The 15,502-nt window shown below is 41.4% G+C and overlaps 2 protein-coding genes across 6 annotated transcripts in view; one reads left to right on the top strand and one right to left on the bottom strand.

The window, feature by feature from the left end:
* N4BP2 (NEDD4 binding protein 2) overlaps window positions 1-15,502 on the top strand; it is a 310,347-nt gene that overhangs the window by 140,286 nt on the left and 154,559 nt on the right. The gene's annotated exons all lie outside the window — the stretch shown is intronic.
* Window positions 1-15,502, bottom strand: part of RBM47 (RNA binding motif protein 47) — a 74,660-nt gene that overhangs the window by 9,631 nt on the left and 49,527 nt on the right. Inside the window, exon 1 of one of the 5 annotated variants that reach the window (XM_069856148.1) lies at window positions 10,485-10,635. The exons of the other annotated variants lie outside the window; for them this stretch is intronic. The gene's annotated coding sequence lies outside the window, so the exon portion shown is untranslated. Of the gene's footprint in view, window positions 1-10,484; window positions 10,636-15,502 lie in introns of those variants that run through there. 5 annotated transcript variants of the gene reach the window in all.

Raw genomic sequence — 15,502 nt, 5'->3', positions numbered from 1 at the left:
TTGTCTTTTTAAGAAATCTTGCAGGATGAACTCCTGAATTCTTTCACAAGAAGTCTTTTTTTTTCACCTAAAATTGTCCTTGTTGCTCTTTCAACAGTTCTGTAGAGTTTCAGCCTTTTTCATGCTTGCTATGTACATTGGACGAATATCATCCCACTTTCTTCTCCCCACATCTTTGTATCACCAAAGCCTTTCTCTCCACACCTTCTCACTAGCAAACCACATGGACATCTTTTTGTCAATTCTAACCCCAAATCCTTTCTAGAGGCACCACTTGCTGGGTTTATGTCCCAACAAGGCAGGTATGCCTTGTGTTTGTTACTCCTAAATGTCACAACCTTGTGTTCAGCCCTATCCCATCTGCCTTTTGAGAAAATCCCGTCAACCAAGTGTTGCGCCATTAACTGCTCCTAGTTTTTTACAACTCCATCAGTCTTTGCATCATCCACCAATCTATTTGCTGTGATTTACATTCATGACCAGTTTGTGGATGGAATTGTCAAAAAAACCCACTAGCCCTTGTAGGAAACTCTGCAAGCAACCATAAGAAATACTCTCAATCTGGGTTTGACAAGCTTATTTTCCAAAAAAAGGACAAAGCTTCAGCCATATTTATTTATTCTACATAGCTGTGTTATTCAGTGGGACACAAGTTTCTCTCTGTCCCACACTGACTCTGATACGTATCCTTCATTAAAACAATTTGGCCCTATTCACTGCAGGCAGGTCTTTCACTGGTACAGTCGGCCCAAGTCCACAGAAATATGAGAGGAAAATTCAGGCATCAAAGTCTGATTTATATGTTTCACAAAATCCATTTAAATCCAAGTGACCTTAGCACATCAGGTTTTTTTCCAGTGGAGCTCTGCAGCTATCCAGAATTGTGCTGGTCTGTATCCAGAGGTGCCTCTGCACCACCCAGGGCAAACACACTGTGCCCGGTTCAGCTCCTAAATGCATTTGGGATAGGGAAAACAGACCTCTGATCCTTGGCCTGTGACAGAGCTTGATCCTGCAGATGTTTTGGGCCATGGGTGTTACATGCAAACTCTTCTGAGCCATTTTCATTTAACAATATGGAGAGTAGAGAGGGAGGCAGAGAAGATGGAGGGCACTAATAGCGATGTTGATGGCTAAGCAATACTTTAGAAAACATAACTTCTTTGAAGCCAAGTCTTCACGGAAGTGTATCAGTTTTGATATCTTCTTGCTTTAAAATGTTGTTGATACACCTTTCTCTCAGATTTCAATGTTCCCTCTTTTTAATGTGTCACAGTCAGACATTTTCATTTTACTCCTTGGAATTATTTCACATAAAAAAATAAAAATTAAGGCAGAGAAAAACAATTTCATCTTTCACTTGACTGAGAAACGTGACTTTACCTTTCCCCTTATAAAAGCAAACTTATTAAACTTGACCGGGGAATAATCACTACCTTTACATGGGCCACCTGTTGGCAAGTGAATTGCTTATCGTCTCAGGTTTAGGAAAGCTTAGAAGTGAGTCATTACCATCAGTTTTATGTCAACTTACAAAAAAAAGGGTCTCTGTATTCTGTTATCTGCAAGGCTCAGTTGCCGGGGCTATAGTTTAGAAAGCTACAGGTGGGCACCAGGACTATGGAGAAAGGAGTGATGGAACAAAGCCTCCCTGCCTACCAGAAACCAGTTGTACTTGAAGCTGCTGCTAAGTGCTAACGGCCATTTTTGCTGCAAACACTGCTGTAAATGCTGAACAATAAAAATTCTTTGTGAACCTAAGATGTATTTTAACCCTATGTGATTTCCTAGGAATCAAGATTCATGATTCATTACAGGCCTTATGAGGAACAGCTGAGAGAGCTGGGGTTGTTTAGCCTGGAGAAGAGGAGGCTGAGGGGAGACCTTATTGCTCTCTATAACTACCTGAAAGGACGTTGTAGAGTGGAGGGTGCTGGCCTCTTCTCCCAAGTGACAGGAGACAGGACAAGAGGGAATGGCCTCAAGCTCTGCCAGGGGAGGTTTAGGCTGGACATTAGGAAAAAAATTTTTCACAGAAAGGGTCATTGGGCACTGGAACAGGCTGCCCAGGGAGGTGGTTGATTCACCTTCCCTGGAGGTGTTTAAGGGACGGGTGGACGAGGTGCTAAGGGGCATGGTTTAGTGCTTGATAGGAATGGTTGGACTCGATGATCCGGTGGGTCTCTTCCAACCTGGTTATTCCATGATTCTATGATTCTATGATCAAATATGTTTATATTTTTCTGTGCAGCCCCATTGACCCAGGCTTCATAAGTATATACTACCTAAGAAAATTATAGAACCTATACTTGATGCAGCTAAACACACACATAACAACATTCATTGCCACATAACACCATCAACACCTTTGTCAAGTTCAAATATCATCTACCTTGATGAGACAAAAAAGCTTAGTTATGACTGGTCTAAGAGCTCTCTCCTCCTGTTGTTACTGCTGTACAAAATGGGCTTCCAGCACAACTGTTCATGTCAAAAATCAATCCCTATCAAGAAAAGTGTTCTCAGAATTACCTGTTTCCAAAATGTTTAATCCTAGTGGTGCATTTTCATTTTAGCCCACAGTAAACTGGTTGTGAAAACTTGTTACCATGCATTGTAGGGTGTGAGCTAATACTGTGAGCTTAGTGGACTTACTTAACAAAGCAAGGTGATTTCAATGCATCTACCTGATCTCGATGACAAAGATTCATAAAAGAAAGATGGAGAAAAATGTTAATTCCTAATGAGAAAGGTTGTGCTTTGGAGACAACTAAGTTTTGAATGACTAATTATCAGCACTGAAATAAGACTGGCTTCTTTTCTTTTCAGAAAAAGATAAAGCCTGCTTGATTTTTCAGAGCCACGTTACACAGATGCAAATGGCTGCCAGCCCAGTAGAAGCCAGGCTTGCTAGCCCTTCAGTTCAGTGTCTTTGCTTTAAGGACTCTCCCTCATGCAGGTAAACATGTACACGTTTCACTGAATCTATTCAAATTTCACTTCCCTTTGCTTATGAAACTCCTTCCTTGCTGCCAATTGGGCAGTTATAAATAGTTCTTGCCCTATACATGAATTACCTTCTTTTTAAATTATCATTTTTTTGCATTGCAGCTCAGAATATTAAATGGGCAGCTTACTGTGTTGGCAGTGGCTGACCTAAAGCATACTGTAAGCAGACTGATTAACTAAGGCAGACCTTTTATTAAATAGAAATACCATGCCTTGATTAACAACAATATGGGGCCAAATGCTGATGTCCCTCGTTGCCAGGGCAAAGGCAACTCAGGGCACCGGCAAGAAAGAGATGCCCGCAGTCCACTACAGCGTGTTATCCCTGGACTTCTCCTGCACTGGGCAGTGTCCTGTAAAGTCATGCAGCCGCCTGCTTCCCTGTTGATCCTGCTGTGGTCAAACAGGCATTTACAAACACAGGGACACAGCCGGTGTCCTTGTGGCAGCAGCTGCGTGTTCACTCCACTCACGTGCTCCTATAAAATGGGTTAGTTTTTGTGTTCAGTTCATCCCTCTAGTTTTGTGTTAAGTAGACTTAGTGGCTTCATGTATCCCTCTGCAGGTGACACAGCAGTCACATAGGATGGGGATAGGTGCTGGCACCGTGGCAGGCAGCAGGAGAGCCCAGAGAGACCCGCTGGCTCAGGGATAACCCAAGGGAAGAGGGGGACGGGGACACCCGCGTCCAAGCTGCAAAGCCTGGACCGTACAGACTCTTGCTGAGCTGACTTGGTGCACCCTCATGGACACCACATGGCTGCCTGCTTGCTTCAAGAAATTGCCAGAGTTTTGCATTTTAAGCCACAGCTGCTGCATAGGGAATGTTGGTCACTGAAATTTTAGCTGAACACACACTGTTGACAAAGGGAAATAGCAACCACTGGTTTAAATGTGACCTTCCTAGTTTTATAGTTGAAATAATAAGGACAAATGGTAATCCTGCTGCTGATGTTGAACACCAGCTCTTGAAGCATGGCTGCCATTAAAACTCTTTATATTTAAAAGCTGACTCTTTCCTCATGGCAATCTTAGATACATAAAATTTATGTAACAACGGCAGCAGCTTACTAATAACAACTGTATGACTTTATCACGAACAGCAGATACCCACAGAAATGATCTAGCCAAAAATCCAGTTTGCCTGTTCGAAGGTTTATTGGCTGAACAGATGCAGGGGCCACATTGACTTGAAATAAGGTAGTGGCTCGAGCATTGCTTCAAGTGTGACGTTCACATTACCTCCCCCTTTAAAGATAACTACAGTATCATTATATATCAGTTTTCTTTTTCTTGGCAAGACTGTAACTCCTTTGTTGCGATATATTTGCATAAATGAGCTGACCAAAGCCAGTGTCTTTGGGGCTATTTACTTAAGCTGAGCTGTGCCCGGCTGCAGGGCCCAGCCTAGCAGTCCTGCAGCCACAACCATGGCTGGGGGGGCTGCACACAAGGTGCTCCTTCCCAAACTAATGGTGGAACAGAAAGCCCCGCTTCTTTTATGAACGTGCCTAATGTAGCCATTGGCCCTGCAAACACTCTCTGCCATTCCATGTGCTTCCTGGCAGAAGGGTTCGCTCTGTGTTTGCAATTAGCTTAGGAGACATCCTGCTGGAAGCGGTGTCCTTGGCTTCTCTCCATGCAGAGGGCAGAGGACAGGCAGGCAGCAGGTGTGGTGAAAAAAAGGGTCCGATCTTTGGTGAAAAATCCATGCAAAGACTTTGCCTGACTCCAAATTAATTTATATTTCAAGTGTCAAAGGCTGGCCCCTGGTACAGCTTTCAGCAGATGTTAGACCACATCTTGGTTCCCTATCTGCTATCACTATTGATGCAAATGTCTGAAGTTGAATCTTATGGTGGGTTAGTGCAAGACAAAGTGTAGTATTTGAGGATGGCTTTTTGTGTAGGGACCCTTTCTGAAAGTCTTGCGTGCAGGCAAGGCAGGATGTAGGGTTGGATGATGTCTGCAGACTTATAACAAAAGAAGCCATGCTTAAGACTAACAGGTCGTGAGAATTTCCGCAGTGTGTCAGACACATCATGGCTTTACCTGCAGCTGAACTGTGTGAAGAAGTTGTCCCAAGTTAGGTTAAATTCTTTGAAAAGGTGGATTTCTTAATCTGGACCGTTTTGGCAAAACTGTGGAGACCTGTGTCAGCAGACCTGAACATTGGCTGTCAAGAGACTTGGATAGCTTGTGATGGCCAGCTTGGAAGAGTAATTTCATGGATCAGATCTGCACTAGTTACTGACAATTACATGTCTGTCTGCTGTGCAAGTTATCCTGGAGCCAGCACAACTAAAGCCCTACATATTCTCAACATCACGTGTGTACCTAAAAAAGACAATCAAACTTGTCCACCTCCAGCTAGGGTCACCAGGGAGAAACCTTTTGGCTCAGGTGATGTATGAGATGCAAGGAGATGCATATGCAGCAACACTTGCTGGACCATGTCATTTCCCGTGTATGTTCAGGCATGGACATGTACAGCAGTGATTCTCTGCCCACTAGAAGCACTATATTTAAATGTAGAAAGAAACAGTGTAAAGTATCTCCAGGCTAGATGCTGAAAATCCCACTTCTACTAACAGTGACGCTCAGCATCCTAACCTAGGGCCTGGCATCTGAGGTCTGGCCACTCATTTGAGTGGAAGAGTTCATACTTCAAGCCCAAGGTTAACTTTTATTTTATTCTGGTCAGTTAGTCATGTTCCACTAGTATGGGGCAAGTTAATATTCTGGGCCTGAAAAAGAGTTTTCAGGGTGGAGGTACTGCAGAGGAGGCCTGTGCACAATTCTCAGTTTCTCTAAGTCCATACTAAGTGGCCTAAGCATGCTAAAGATCTTTGGTTCCATTTCAAATGTGCCAAAACCTGTTGGCTGCATCTTTTGATTGTGTTCTCTTCAAAGAAGGAACATAAAGAAACCAAAAACTAAGCGTGCTATTTCCAACAGTACTCAGCATCTAGCACTACATCCTTGACATCAGTTTTAAGACTCTGATGGCTTCTATAGGGATGTACTTAAGACAGTGATGAGCACTACTCAGAATCCTTCCTTAAAAGTCTTGCAGAAACTGCTTAACCTCCAGGCACCAATCGAAAGCAATGCATTGGCTTAAAAAAATGTAACAAAATTACTGTAAATCTATTCTTTTACTTCTTGCTCCTTTTTAGGAGGAAACCACCTGAAATTAATCTGTAAATCAACATTCTGGAATTTCCCGGGTTAAAACTTGAATGCTAATCAGATAATTGAACAATGAATTTGTACAGTCCACTGGCTAGAATTTCAGACAAGGATTTGAAGGTTGAACACTATCATTAAGAACAATAACAACCGCAGATATAACTCTTAGCTTTATTATACCAGTTTCCTTGGCCGTATTAATCTTACCTCACAGCAATTATATTTACAATTTAAAAAATTGAGCTGAAACTGCAATTTCCCTGCAAAATAAAGTCACCTTGTATTGTGCAAACTTCCTGCCTGCTCTGTTATCCACACTCTCTGCATCCTTCTAAGGCATATTTAATATAAAATGCGATCCTGCAAAGGCTGTCAAAGGTTCCGCTTGCATTATCCATGGCACTTTCAGTGCCCAGCAGTGAGTATTCCCAGGATGGAGGTCCCTCAATGACCTGGCTTAGAAACTGCAAAAAAAGAATTCAATGAGATACCAATGATGATATCTCAAACTATAAAGTGAGAAAACTTTCCACTTCTTGCTATTGCTTTTTGAATGATCACAAGTGAAAATTCTGTTCATGCATGTATGGTTTTCCCATGTTTAGAATGAAGCAAAGCTGATGAAAAAGTAATTGATGTGCCAAGGCACTACCAACACCTAGAGCATCCTATCAACATGGTTGTTATTTTTCTCACAATGTGAATTCTGTCAATGCAATGTGTGTTTCTTGAATATTTTTATGCTACTGCAGTGCCAAACCAGCCATCTTGGCTTAAACCACTTCTAAAGGAAGTTTGGGTAAATGAAGACCAGCCTCCTCCCTTATTTTATAATGCACTTCGCTGCAAGTCATTCAGAACTTTGTCCCAACAAGTTGTATAATCTGTGTTTTGTACTATTTGCCCCAACTCCATCTTTTACACGGTCCAACTCAAAATAATTCTATAACTCTCAGCTATTTCAATAGGACAGGTTGCTGGCTGAGGCTGAAGTTATTATCATGCAAGATATTGGAGCCACATGTTGAGGAAAGCTGATAAGATGAGAGATGGGTTGTCTAATTGTCCTTGTCAGCTTTCCAAATCAGGAAACAACATAACACTTCCCTTCTCCCTGAATTCCCATGTTTCATTCCAGTCAACAGTCTATTATTACCATGGTCAGACAGAAAAATGTGTGACATGTGCTATGTAGACACTTGGTATGTAACAAGTCTTCCCTATTCTGGATGAGCTGTACTTGATGTACTTGATGTATACCACAAATACAATTAAATAGTGTTCTCTGCAGAGATGCTAGCACGGATAAGTGTCTGCTTTAAAAAGCATTCTTTCTAGGAAAGGAAGAAGCGTTTCATTCAGTGCGGACTAGGAGCTCACAAGTTTTGCCATAAGAAAACAGGAAAATTGATCTGCAACTGAAAAACAAAACCACAACTAGACTCATATGTTAATTATTACACAGGAGAGATAAGTTATTCACCTATTTCACTTCTTGCCTCTTCAAAGTTAAATCTTATTTATGAACATGGGGATTTAACCTGATCACTGAAAATGTCTGTGGAAGGCTTTGCTGAACTCTGGAGCAGGGATATGCATGCACGTACTTGTGATGTTTCTTTGTCAAAATAATGCAGAACACTCTCTGTCTATGTAAACATTACAGTAACGTGTTCCATGCTACAGTGCAACGAAGCATATCTAAGAAAGTTCATAAACTACAGTTCCCTTTCCAGCCTTTCTCATCTAACTTTCTCAACTAACTCTTCTGGAGATCCACACTGGTGAAACATAACACACCCTGCTTGTTCATACAAAGTCTACTCAGTCAATTTTATAACAATAAAAATAGCTTCAGACTTTTTAGTTCACCCTAATCTCCTGTGCTGTTTTATTGCGACATTCTCAGCTTTGTGTTCACCACGTGAATAATGAGGGGGGGCCAGGGGCCAACCTGCAACCCTGCTTTCAGCAGGAGGCAGAGATTTCAGGGAAAATTCAGAGTGGCTCAATGTGTTCCCTCCCCCTCAGGTCACAGAAACGAAAATCAGCATAAGGTAAACTGCAGTTGGGATGTGAATGTTCGCTGCTGAAAGTACATTAAACTCAAAGCATTTGGCATAATCTGTGGCTGGGTGGGTTTTTTTTTCCTTTGTGCACTGACATCTGACCTCTTTTATAATATGCACCTTGTACCACTGAAACCCAGTTAGTTATTTATTAAACTGAGGTACCAATGGCTGACTTGTACATATCACGCTTTTAACTGCCTGGCTTTGCCTGTGCATGGAGGAGAGGGGGATGGAAGGCAATCAACTTCGCTGCAAAATTCTGTCATATCGGCAGAAAGGAGCTGCAAAGTGCAGCAATTTGTACCTGACCTCTGATCTAAGAAGTTTGTACAAACCTTTGAACCTTGAATTGAAATTGAGAAACAAGGTTTACAAGTACAAGGAAGAGATTTCTAGCACTCGGTACCTGTGGCCAGGGTTAATATTATAAATTAAAAAAAAAAATGTTTAACCAAGGCAGGGACTCTTTCAGGAGGCACCATTCCTGTGCTGGGTTAAATTAAGACAACTGAAATTACAGTTCAGTTCGAAATATCTAAGGTTTGGAAATGAAATTTCCGTGTGCTTCAGTAAAGGAGTGCGATTTGAGACAGACATCATTCACAATTCACCTTTCGCTGAACTCAACTGCAATTATTTTTTTTTTTAAATTAAAAGCTGAAGAAAGAAGACAAGCAATGTTTGATTCAATAGAATTTCTTCAGCAAAGAATGAAATGCAAAATTGAATAGAAATTATTCAAAGGAGTACCAAAATGGCTCCTTCTTGGTTAACTTTATTTAATTTTAGACAGTACATTATCTAATCTCAGCTATACAGTGCAGAGCTCTATGAGAAACCCATGGAAAAATAATCAAACCAACAACATTACAACAAGCTCTTGATAGACAGTCATATGGCTTTGTCTTGCCAAGCAAAAAGGACATGTTTTGCAATTTCGTTAGATTAACTGTGTTAATTTAATTAAAAAGCTCTTTCAACTCTCTCAGACACTGGCAAGGTCTTTGGTGCAACATCATCAGCTAACACCAACGTGCAGCACCGTGGACTGCGTTGGGTGGGAAGGCCTTCAGGGATCAGCTGTGAGAATACAATTGAAAATTATGCTCTTTCTGCAGCACAGCCTGTCAGGCCACAGACCACTGCAAGGGTGGCAGCAACATTTTGCTGCGACATCCTTTGCACACTCTGAGCCCTGGCTGTCTTCCATGGCAAGCTTGAGTGTGCAAAGGGTGAAGGAGCACTTTACGCATGCATTTTGAAGAACAACTTCAATGCCGTCTAGCTCAGGACAGGACACTTTTAATCACAACAGCTGCATTTCATTCACATGTGAATGGATAATTTTGTCATTGGTTTTAATCAAAGCTTACATACCACAACAACTACATTTCCTTCTCTTTTTTTTTTTTTAATGGGTTTTAGATTTTCTCCAGATTTAAGTTCAAAATTCACTACAGTTATCAGCATTGACCGCAATAAAGCAACAAATGAATAAATAAATGAAGGCAAACAAATTAACATTGTATGTCCTATGTCACATACAAGCCTTAAACATTTCACACACAGCTTAAGTAGAATATGAATGGAAAAATGTCAGAACTTCATTTTCTTAAAACGCTATAAAATTTTCACTATGCAGAATGAGTTATATAGATTCATTTGTATTAATAATACTAGCATATATATCCTGCTTGCTCAACCTTTATGGTCACCTTCGATCCACAAGCCCCAAATTCTGCACCTAAAGATGATAACCTACTTTTAAAGCTTAATTTTTATGTCAGTGTCTTGAAAAAGCAGAACAAAATACCAGTCAGCAAAGGCAGACAATGGCAGAGACAGACCAATTGAAAACACAATGCCAGGGGGTTGTAAATGGCTACCTTTCACTTCGTTAATTTAAGTCAGAAAATTACCTCTGAGACACGATTTTATTTGTTTTCCTCTGCCTAAAGTATCGGTGGTTTAGTTTTCACTGTTCTAACATCCTCTTTTCTATTTGCTACAAAATTTCTCCTAGATATTCACATCGAGCTCATAGTTCAAGCTTAGAAGTAGTTCCTTCCTTTTCAAACAACCCTTTAGGACCCTCTAAAGGAAGGCAAAACCCAAACCTGATGCCTTGACAATGACATACTTTTGGTCTCAACTCCCTGATAAGGGAAAATCAGATAAAAAGCCCTACAGGGCAAGCAAGATATCCCTTACCTCTCCGGTCCTGTGATCGAAGTGCGACAGGTTAAGAGGACTCACACCTTTGCCTGAGCAACCTTTCTTCCTAATGGCAGGAGCTGTGTAACCTGGTTATACAGTTTATGCATCTGTTTATTGGCCAGCGAGCGTTAGCCATTTAAATTCCTTGGGAGTCATTTGTTAAGGGCTCTTAGGCTGAAGCTAAGTGGGTGGGACAGGAGGGAGAAGGGATGTTAGCACTGCCAGATGCAGAGAGCTCTCCAAAGTGGTTTGAAGATTAATAGAAAATCATCTGCAATGAAGTGATTTTTGGAGGGAGAGCTGTGTCCAAACTTCAGGGAAGCTTAGGGAAGAGAAACCATACTTTTTCAAGGGGAGGAGGAATTTGAAGAGAAGGATTTCATTCAAAATTCAAAACTTGGAAAAAAGGGAGTGAAACATGTACAAACAACTCCCTCCTAGCACAAGGCGTTGTGCAAATAGCTTGAGTTACTCACAACAGATAAGATAAGGAAAGGGCATATTTTACTTCATGGCATGTGGTTTTTTTTCAGGGAAATACTTTTTTTCCTTTATACATGTCTGGCAAAATTATTTCAGGCTGCGCTGAATCAATTTACCTTTGGCTGTAATAAAAAAAAAGACCTGCATCTCCTGGAGTGAGAGGTAATTTTACTGATCTTGGTGATGAGTACATCTCTCACTACCAGTGGTGAGATGGTAGGAACAAATCAGCCTGTGCCACTTACCTGGGGTGCACATTTTCAGCAGCAAACACGGAAACTCACAACGTGTTTGCTTGAAAGAAAACAACAACAACAAAAAAAAGTCTGGTGTAAAAGTAAAAGCACAGGGGTGGTAAAACATGATTCATGACAGCAGAAATGGTCTGTACATAACAACGGAGCATTAGGCCCTGGGAGCACTTAGGCAAAGCAAACAACACACCTTCTTGAGCAGCCAAGAGGAGGAACTGCACCAAAACACTCTTTGGATGATGAATTTGCCCAGTCAGCAAGCAGTGTACACAACCAGCCAGCAGGAGAAGAGGGAGCAGGGCATGCCTTGGGGGACAACTAATTTCTGGGAAAGGACACTGCTCAGAGAAGGTGAAAAGCAAACAGCATATTGCAGAAGCAAAACAGCTACAGCTTTCGGTCTTTTCCCAGTTGTTTTGGGTTTTTTTCCACTAACATAGCCATTCCTATCTTCTTTCTCTTTTTTTTTCCAAAAAGTAAAGCTTGGTCCGACTCTCCAGCCGAGCAGCACACAGGCAGCAACCTCAGGGCATCGTAGTGTGGAAGAATTGTCTTAACTTCTCAGTGACAAACCATGCACAGGGATGGGTTCCGCAGAGGAAACACTGTCAGTTTGCATCAGATGGTCCTACACAATCATTTGTTCTTGCCCTCTGAGTGGTTTAATTTGGGCAAATAAAACTTAGAAATATCTTTGTAATGTAGAGGCAAAGGCAGGTCAATAGAGAAGAGGAGTAGGGGAATCAGCAGGTGTGGAATTCTAAAATTGGAAGGCTCCAGGCTGGAAAGGGAAATGTGGAGGATGGCAAAGACTGGCAAAAGAAGCATCATTGTGGCTGTTTCTGTCAGTGAACAGGAAGCATACCCTTTCTACTCATACTGCAAACCCAAAGTGTGATTGCAATCACTCTGTTCTGGCCTTTTATACTTGTCTATCCACAGTAGTGTAGCCATGGCGTATTAGGCACTGAACAAATACACCTGCAGTCCAGATCCTGGTCCCAAAATGCCTACAGCCCAAGTCTACTGTACCAGTCTTTCTTTCATCTTCAGAATTCCTCTCTGCAAATGTTAACTCATTCGCTACCAGAAGTTCAGAGAAGCAGGTACAGCTATGCAGGCAGGGAAACTACAATATGGAAATTAAGTGGTTTGCCCAAGACTATGAAAGGAGTTAGTCTCTAATCTGGAAATAAAATCCAGGCGATTCTGTCAAAATCAGATCCATGCCTCAATCCCTCTGACCTATATAGAGAAGTGAGTATAAAACATTCAGCTGGTATAAGCTCACCAAAATCTCCACCACCGGAATAACTGGGTTTTTTTAAAGTCAATATTCTTTACTTCGCATTCTTCTGTTGGAGAACAAACTATTTTTTTAACCATAAGCATTGTAAAGTGAGTTGTATCAGCTGCAATCACACATGAATTTGAATGCACAAACTATTTTAAAAAGTACCAGTGCTAGTGAGTCAATGTGCTAATTTTTAGAAGGCTTTTCAATGTACCATGGCAATTAAGATTATGTAGGGAGGCTGCTCGAACTCTTGACTTCCATTTTATACCTTCACTTTTTGCTCCAGCTTGTTAATTTCCAAGTTATGCTCCCATTCTTATTTAAAGCAATGAACATCTGCAAAGTCAAGCTGATGCAAAGTATTCTGAAGTGTTAGCATCCCCAATGGCAGAATTTGAAAGTCTATAAATTCGTCCAGCAGGCTGTGCTTTTATACGGAACTGAAGAAATCTGAGCAGACTTCTGCAAGTATGTCCCCCAGCTTTCCCTGGCTGATAGGCACCTGCTTCACTTTGGCTTCAAGCACACTGTGTTCATAATGATTATATGACTTTTTTATATGCCTATTGATGACAACTCTGGCGTCACGATAGGGATACACCTAAGGTAGGGTGGAAAAGCATTTAGGGCAGAGCCTCCCAGGCAGCGGGGAGGGTGGATTCTGTACATGTACACATGCTCCTCTCCTTATACAGCATCCACTGTGCTGGTGGTAAAGAAATAAACACATTTTCTTTCCTAATGTACAGCCTTACTACAATAATGAAGTCCCACCTTCTGTTACAATACCACCACAAATATTTGGTTGTTTCTTCTTTTTGATAATTGATAGCTAAGGAGGGCCCAAAATCTAAGAGATGTGAAAGACAACAGTGCAGAGTCTATCCAGACCAGTCCATGTCTGTGGCCTCCATAGACCTTCCATTTGCTTTTATTCTTTCCCATAATGGGATTACACATGGAATGTTGTTCCTAAATGATTATTCTTCTGAATACGGTGATAGAAAATGCTGGACATTTGAAGAAAGAAAAGAGATTCACTGAAATGTGCTAATGCCAGATTGGGACCTGCTCCCTGCCACAGAAAAGGCTTTCAAAGTGATGCTGTTATTCCCCGAGACTGGCTTTCTGCTATAAGCAGTCATACAATCTGGCCTCTGTTGTCTGAGTGCACTGGGCTTCTCCATGTGGTGGGAAGGACTAATAAAGGTTCTGCTCTCTGAGATTTTCACAAAGTTCAAACCCAAAAGCTTTGGGAGACCCAGAGGCTGATCACAGGCACATCACTTAATCGGGGTGGGGCTATTCTCTGTATGAGAGTATTTTGTTTATTATAGCAGGAAATTGGCTTTCAGGTGGTATTTCAGCGTGGCAGCTTGGCATCATGTGAGAGCACAGACACATGAGCAAGTGGAAGGAGAAGGGAGAGTAAGGAGTGAGCTATGGGTTGGTTTTTCTAGTTATATTTGATCTTCAAAAGCTGAGAGACTGTAGTGGAATGAGAAGGAAATATGCCAAGTAAAATATTTCACCAAGAGGACACATGAATTTAAGAGTGACTTGCAAGGTCTCCCATCTTGATCTCAGAAAGTCTTTACAGTTTATCAGTATATTCACACATAAGCTAGTCCTCAGCCACAATACAGCCACAAAAATTAGAATCTCATAATGTAACAGGCAGCCTTTTATTTCCCTATTCTTTCTTTTCCTTTTCTTTTTAAAAAAACACTTTGTCTTTGGTGGAACAGGTTCCCACATGTTTGTAGAACCATTTTACTGACTATTTGAATGTTTAAAGAGACAACACCGCTTTATTTAAATGAATAACATGTTATTTTACACCTGTTCTTACACAATGTGAGTTAATACAGCACAATTTATCATTTCCTGACTTTCATAAGTTACTGTGGGCAAAAAATGGGGAGATCCTTCAGAGAACATACAGTCTGTACCACAAGACTCTTGTTTTTTAATGGATGGATAATGTACAACAAATGCACATATAATTAGTCTCAAGAAACTTTTAGAGGTATTGAGGCACCTAGGTAGACACATGGAGACAGCAGCTTTCCAAGTTCTCTCACAACGAAGCCCTTTCCATGTGTAACCTATGGCAATGCTTTGACATTTGTCTTGCCACATCACAGAGGATTCCCAGTAAACACCTTTGCAAAGGTGGATCACCCTTCTGCTGTGCCAGCCACAGCCCCATCCCCCATCCCAGCATGGAGGGGACAAAGTCACACCCCTGAAGGTGAAGTCCCACCAGGGGAAAATTTGGCCAAGGACACCTTGGGCTTTCCCCTTTTGTTTTTATAATCTTGGGCTTCTCTCGTTCACGGGCAGCAAGAGTTGCCCTGATAACCTTAATAGTCACTAGACAAAGTTTTTGTTTTGTTTTTAGCAAACACTGTAATTGCCATTCTACAATTAAAGTCAGCACAGAGGATCACCCTGGAAGATAGACTCAGTTTCCCCTTTTCCAGTTTTGTGCTTTCATTTAAACATGAAAGCAGGCTTTAAGTTCCAAAATGTAAGAAGACAGATAATGAACAAACCCATTTTAATTAGCACATAAAAAGGAAAACCAGCAGAACCCGAAGGTTTTTTTGTAGAGCCACAACTATTACATTTGTGGAGCATGTTTGCTTTCCATTAGAATATATACCGGGTGGGTTCTGGATAGACGTATCTACAGGGTAGGTTAATACAATGATTGCTGGATAAATAAAACACTTGATGGGAAAAAGGTTTAGCCCTCAGCAGCCTCATGTGGCTGCTCAAGACCCATGTTTCATACCACCATCTCACAAACATGTTGAGCTGGTGCTGCAGATGTAAGGTTCCACTGCATCCTTCCCACATCCACCCTGTGCAGCCACATGAGGTACCTGAACACCTGTGCTGGCAGAAGGGAAGAAGAAGGTGGGACTGGACCTCCTGCCAGCGTTACTGGCTTAAAGCATTTGTTGAATCAC

This window comes from Phaenicophaeus curvirostris, chromosome 4 (assembly GCF_032191515.1).
Source record: "Phaenicophaeus curvirostris isolate KB17595 chromosome 4, BPBGC_Pcur_1.0, whole genome shotgun sequence".
Taxonomy (NCBI): Eukaryota; Metazoa; Chordata; class Aves; order Cuculiformes; family Cuculidae; genus Phaenicophaeus; species Phaenicophaeus curvirostris.
This window is presented reverse-complemented; position numbering and strand designations above follow the sequence as displayed.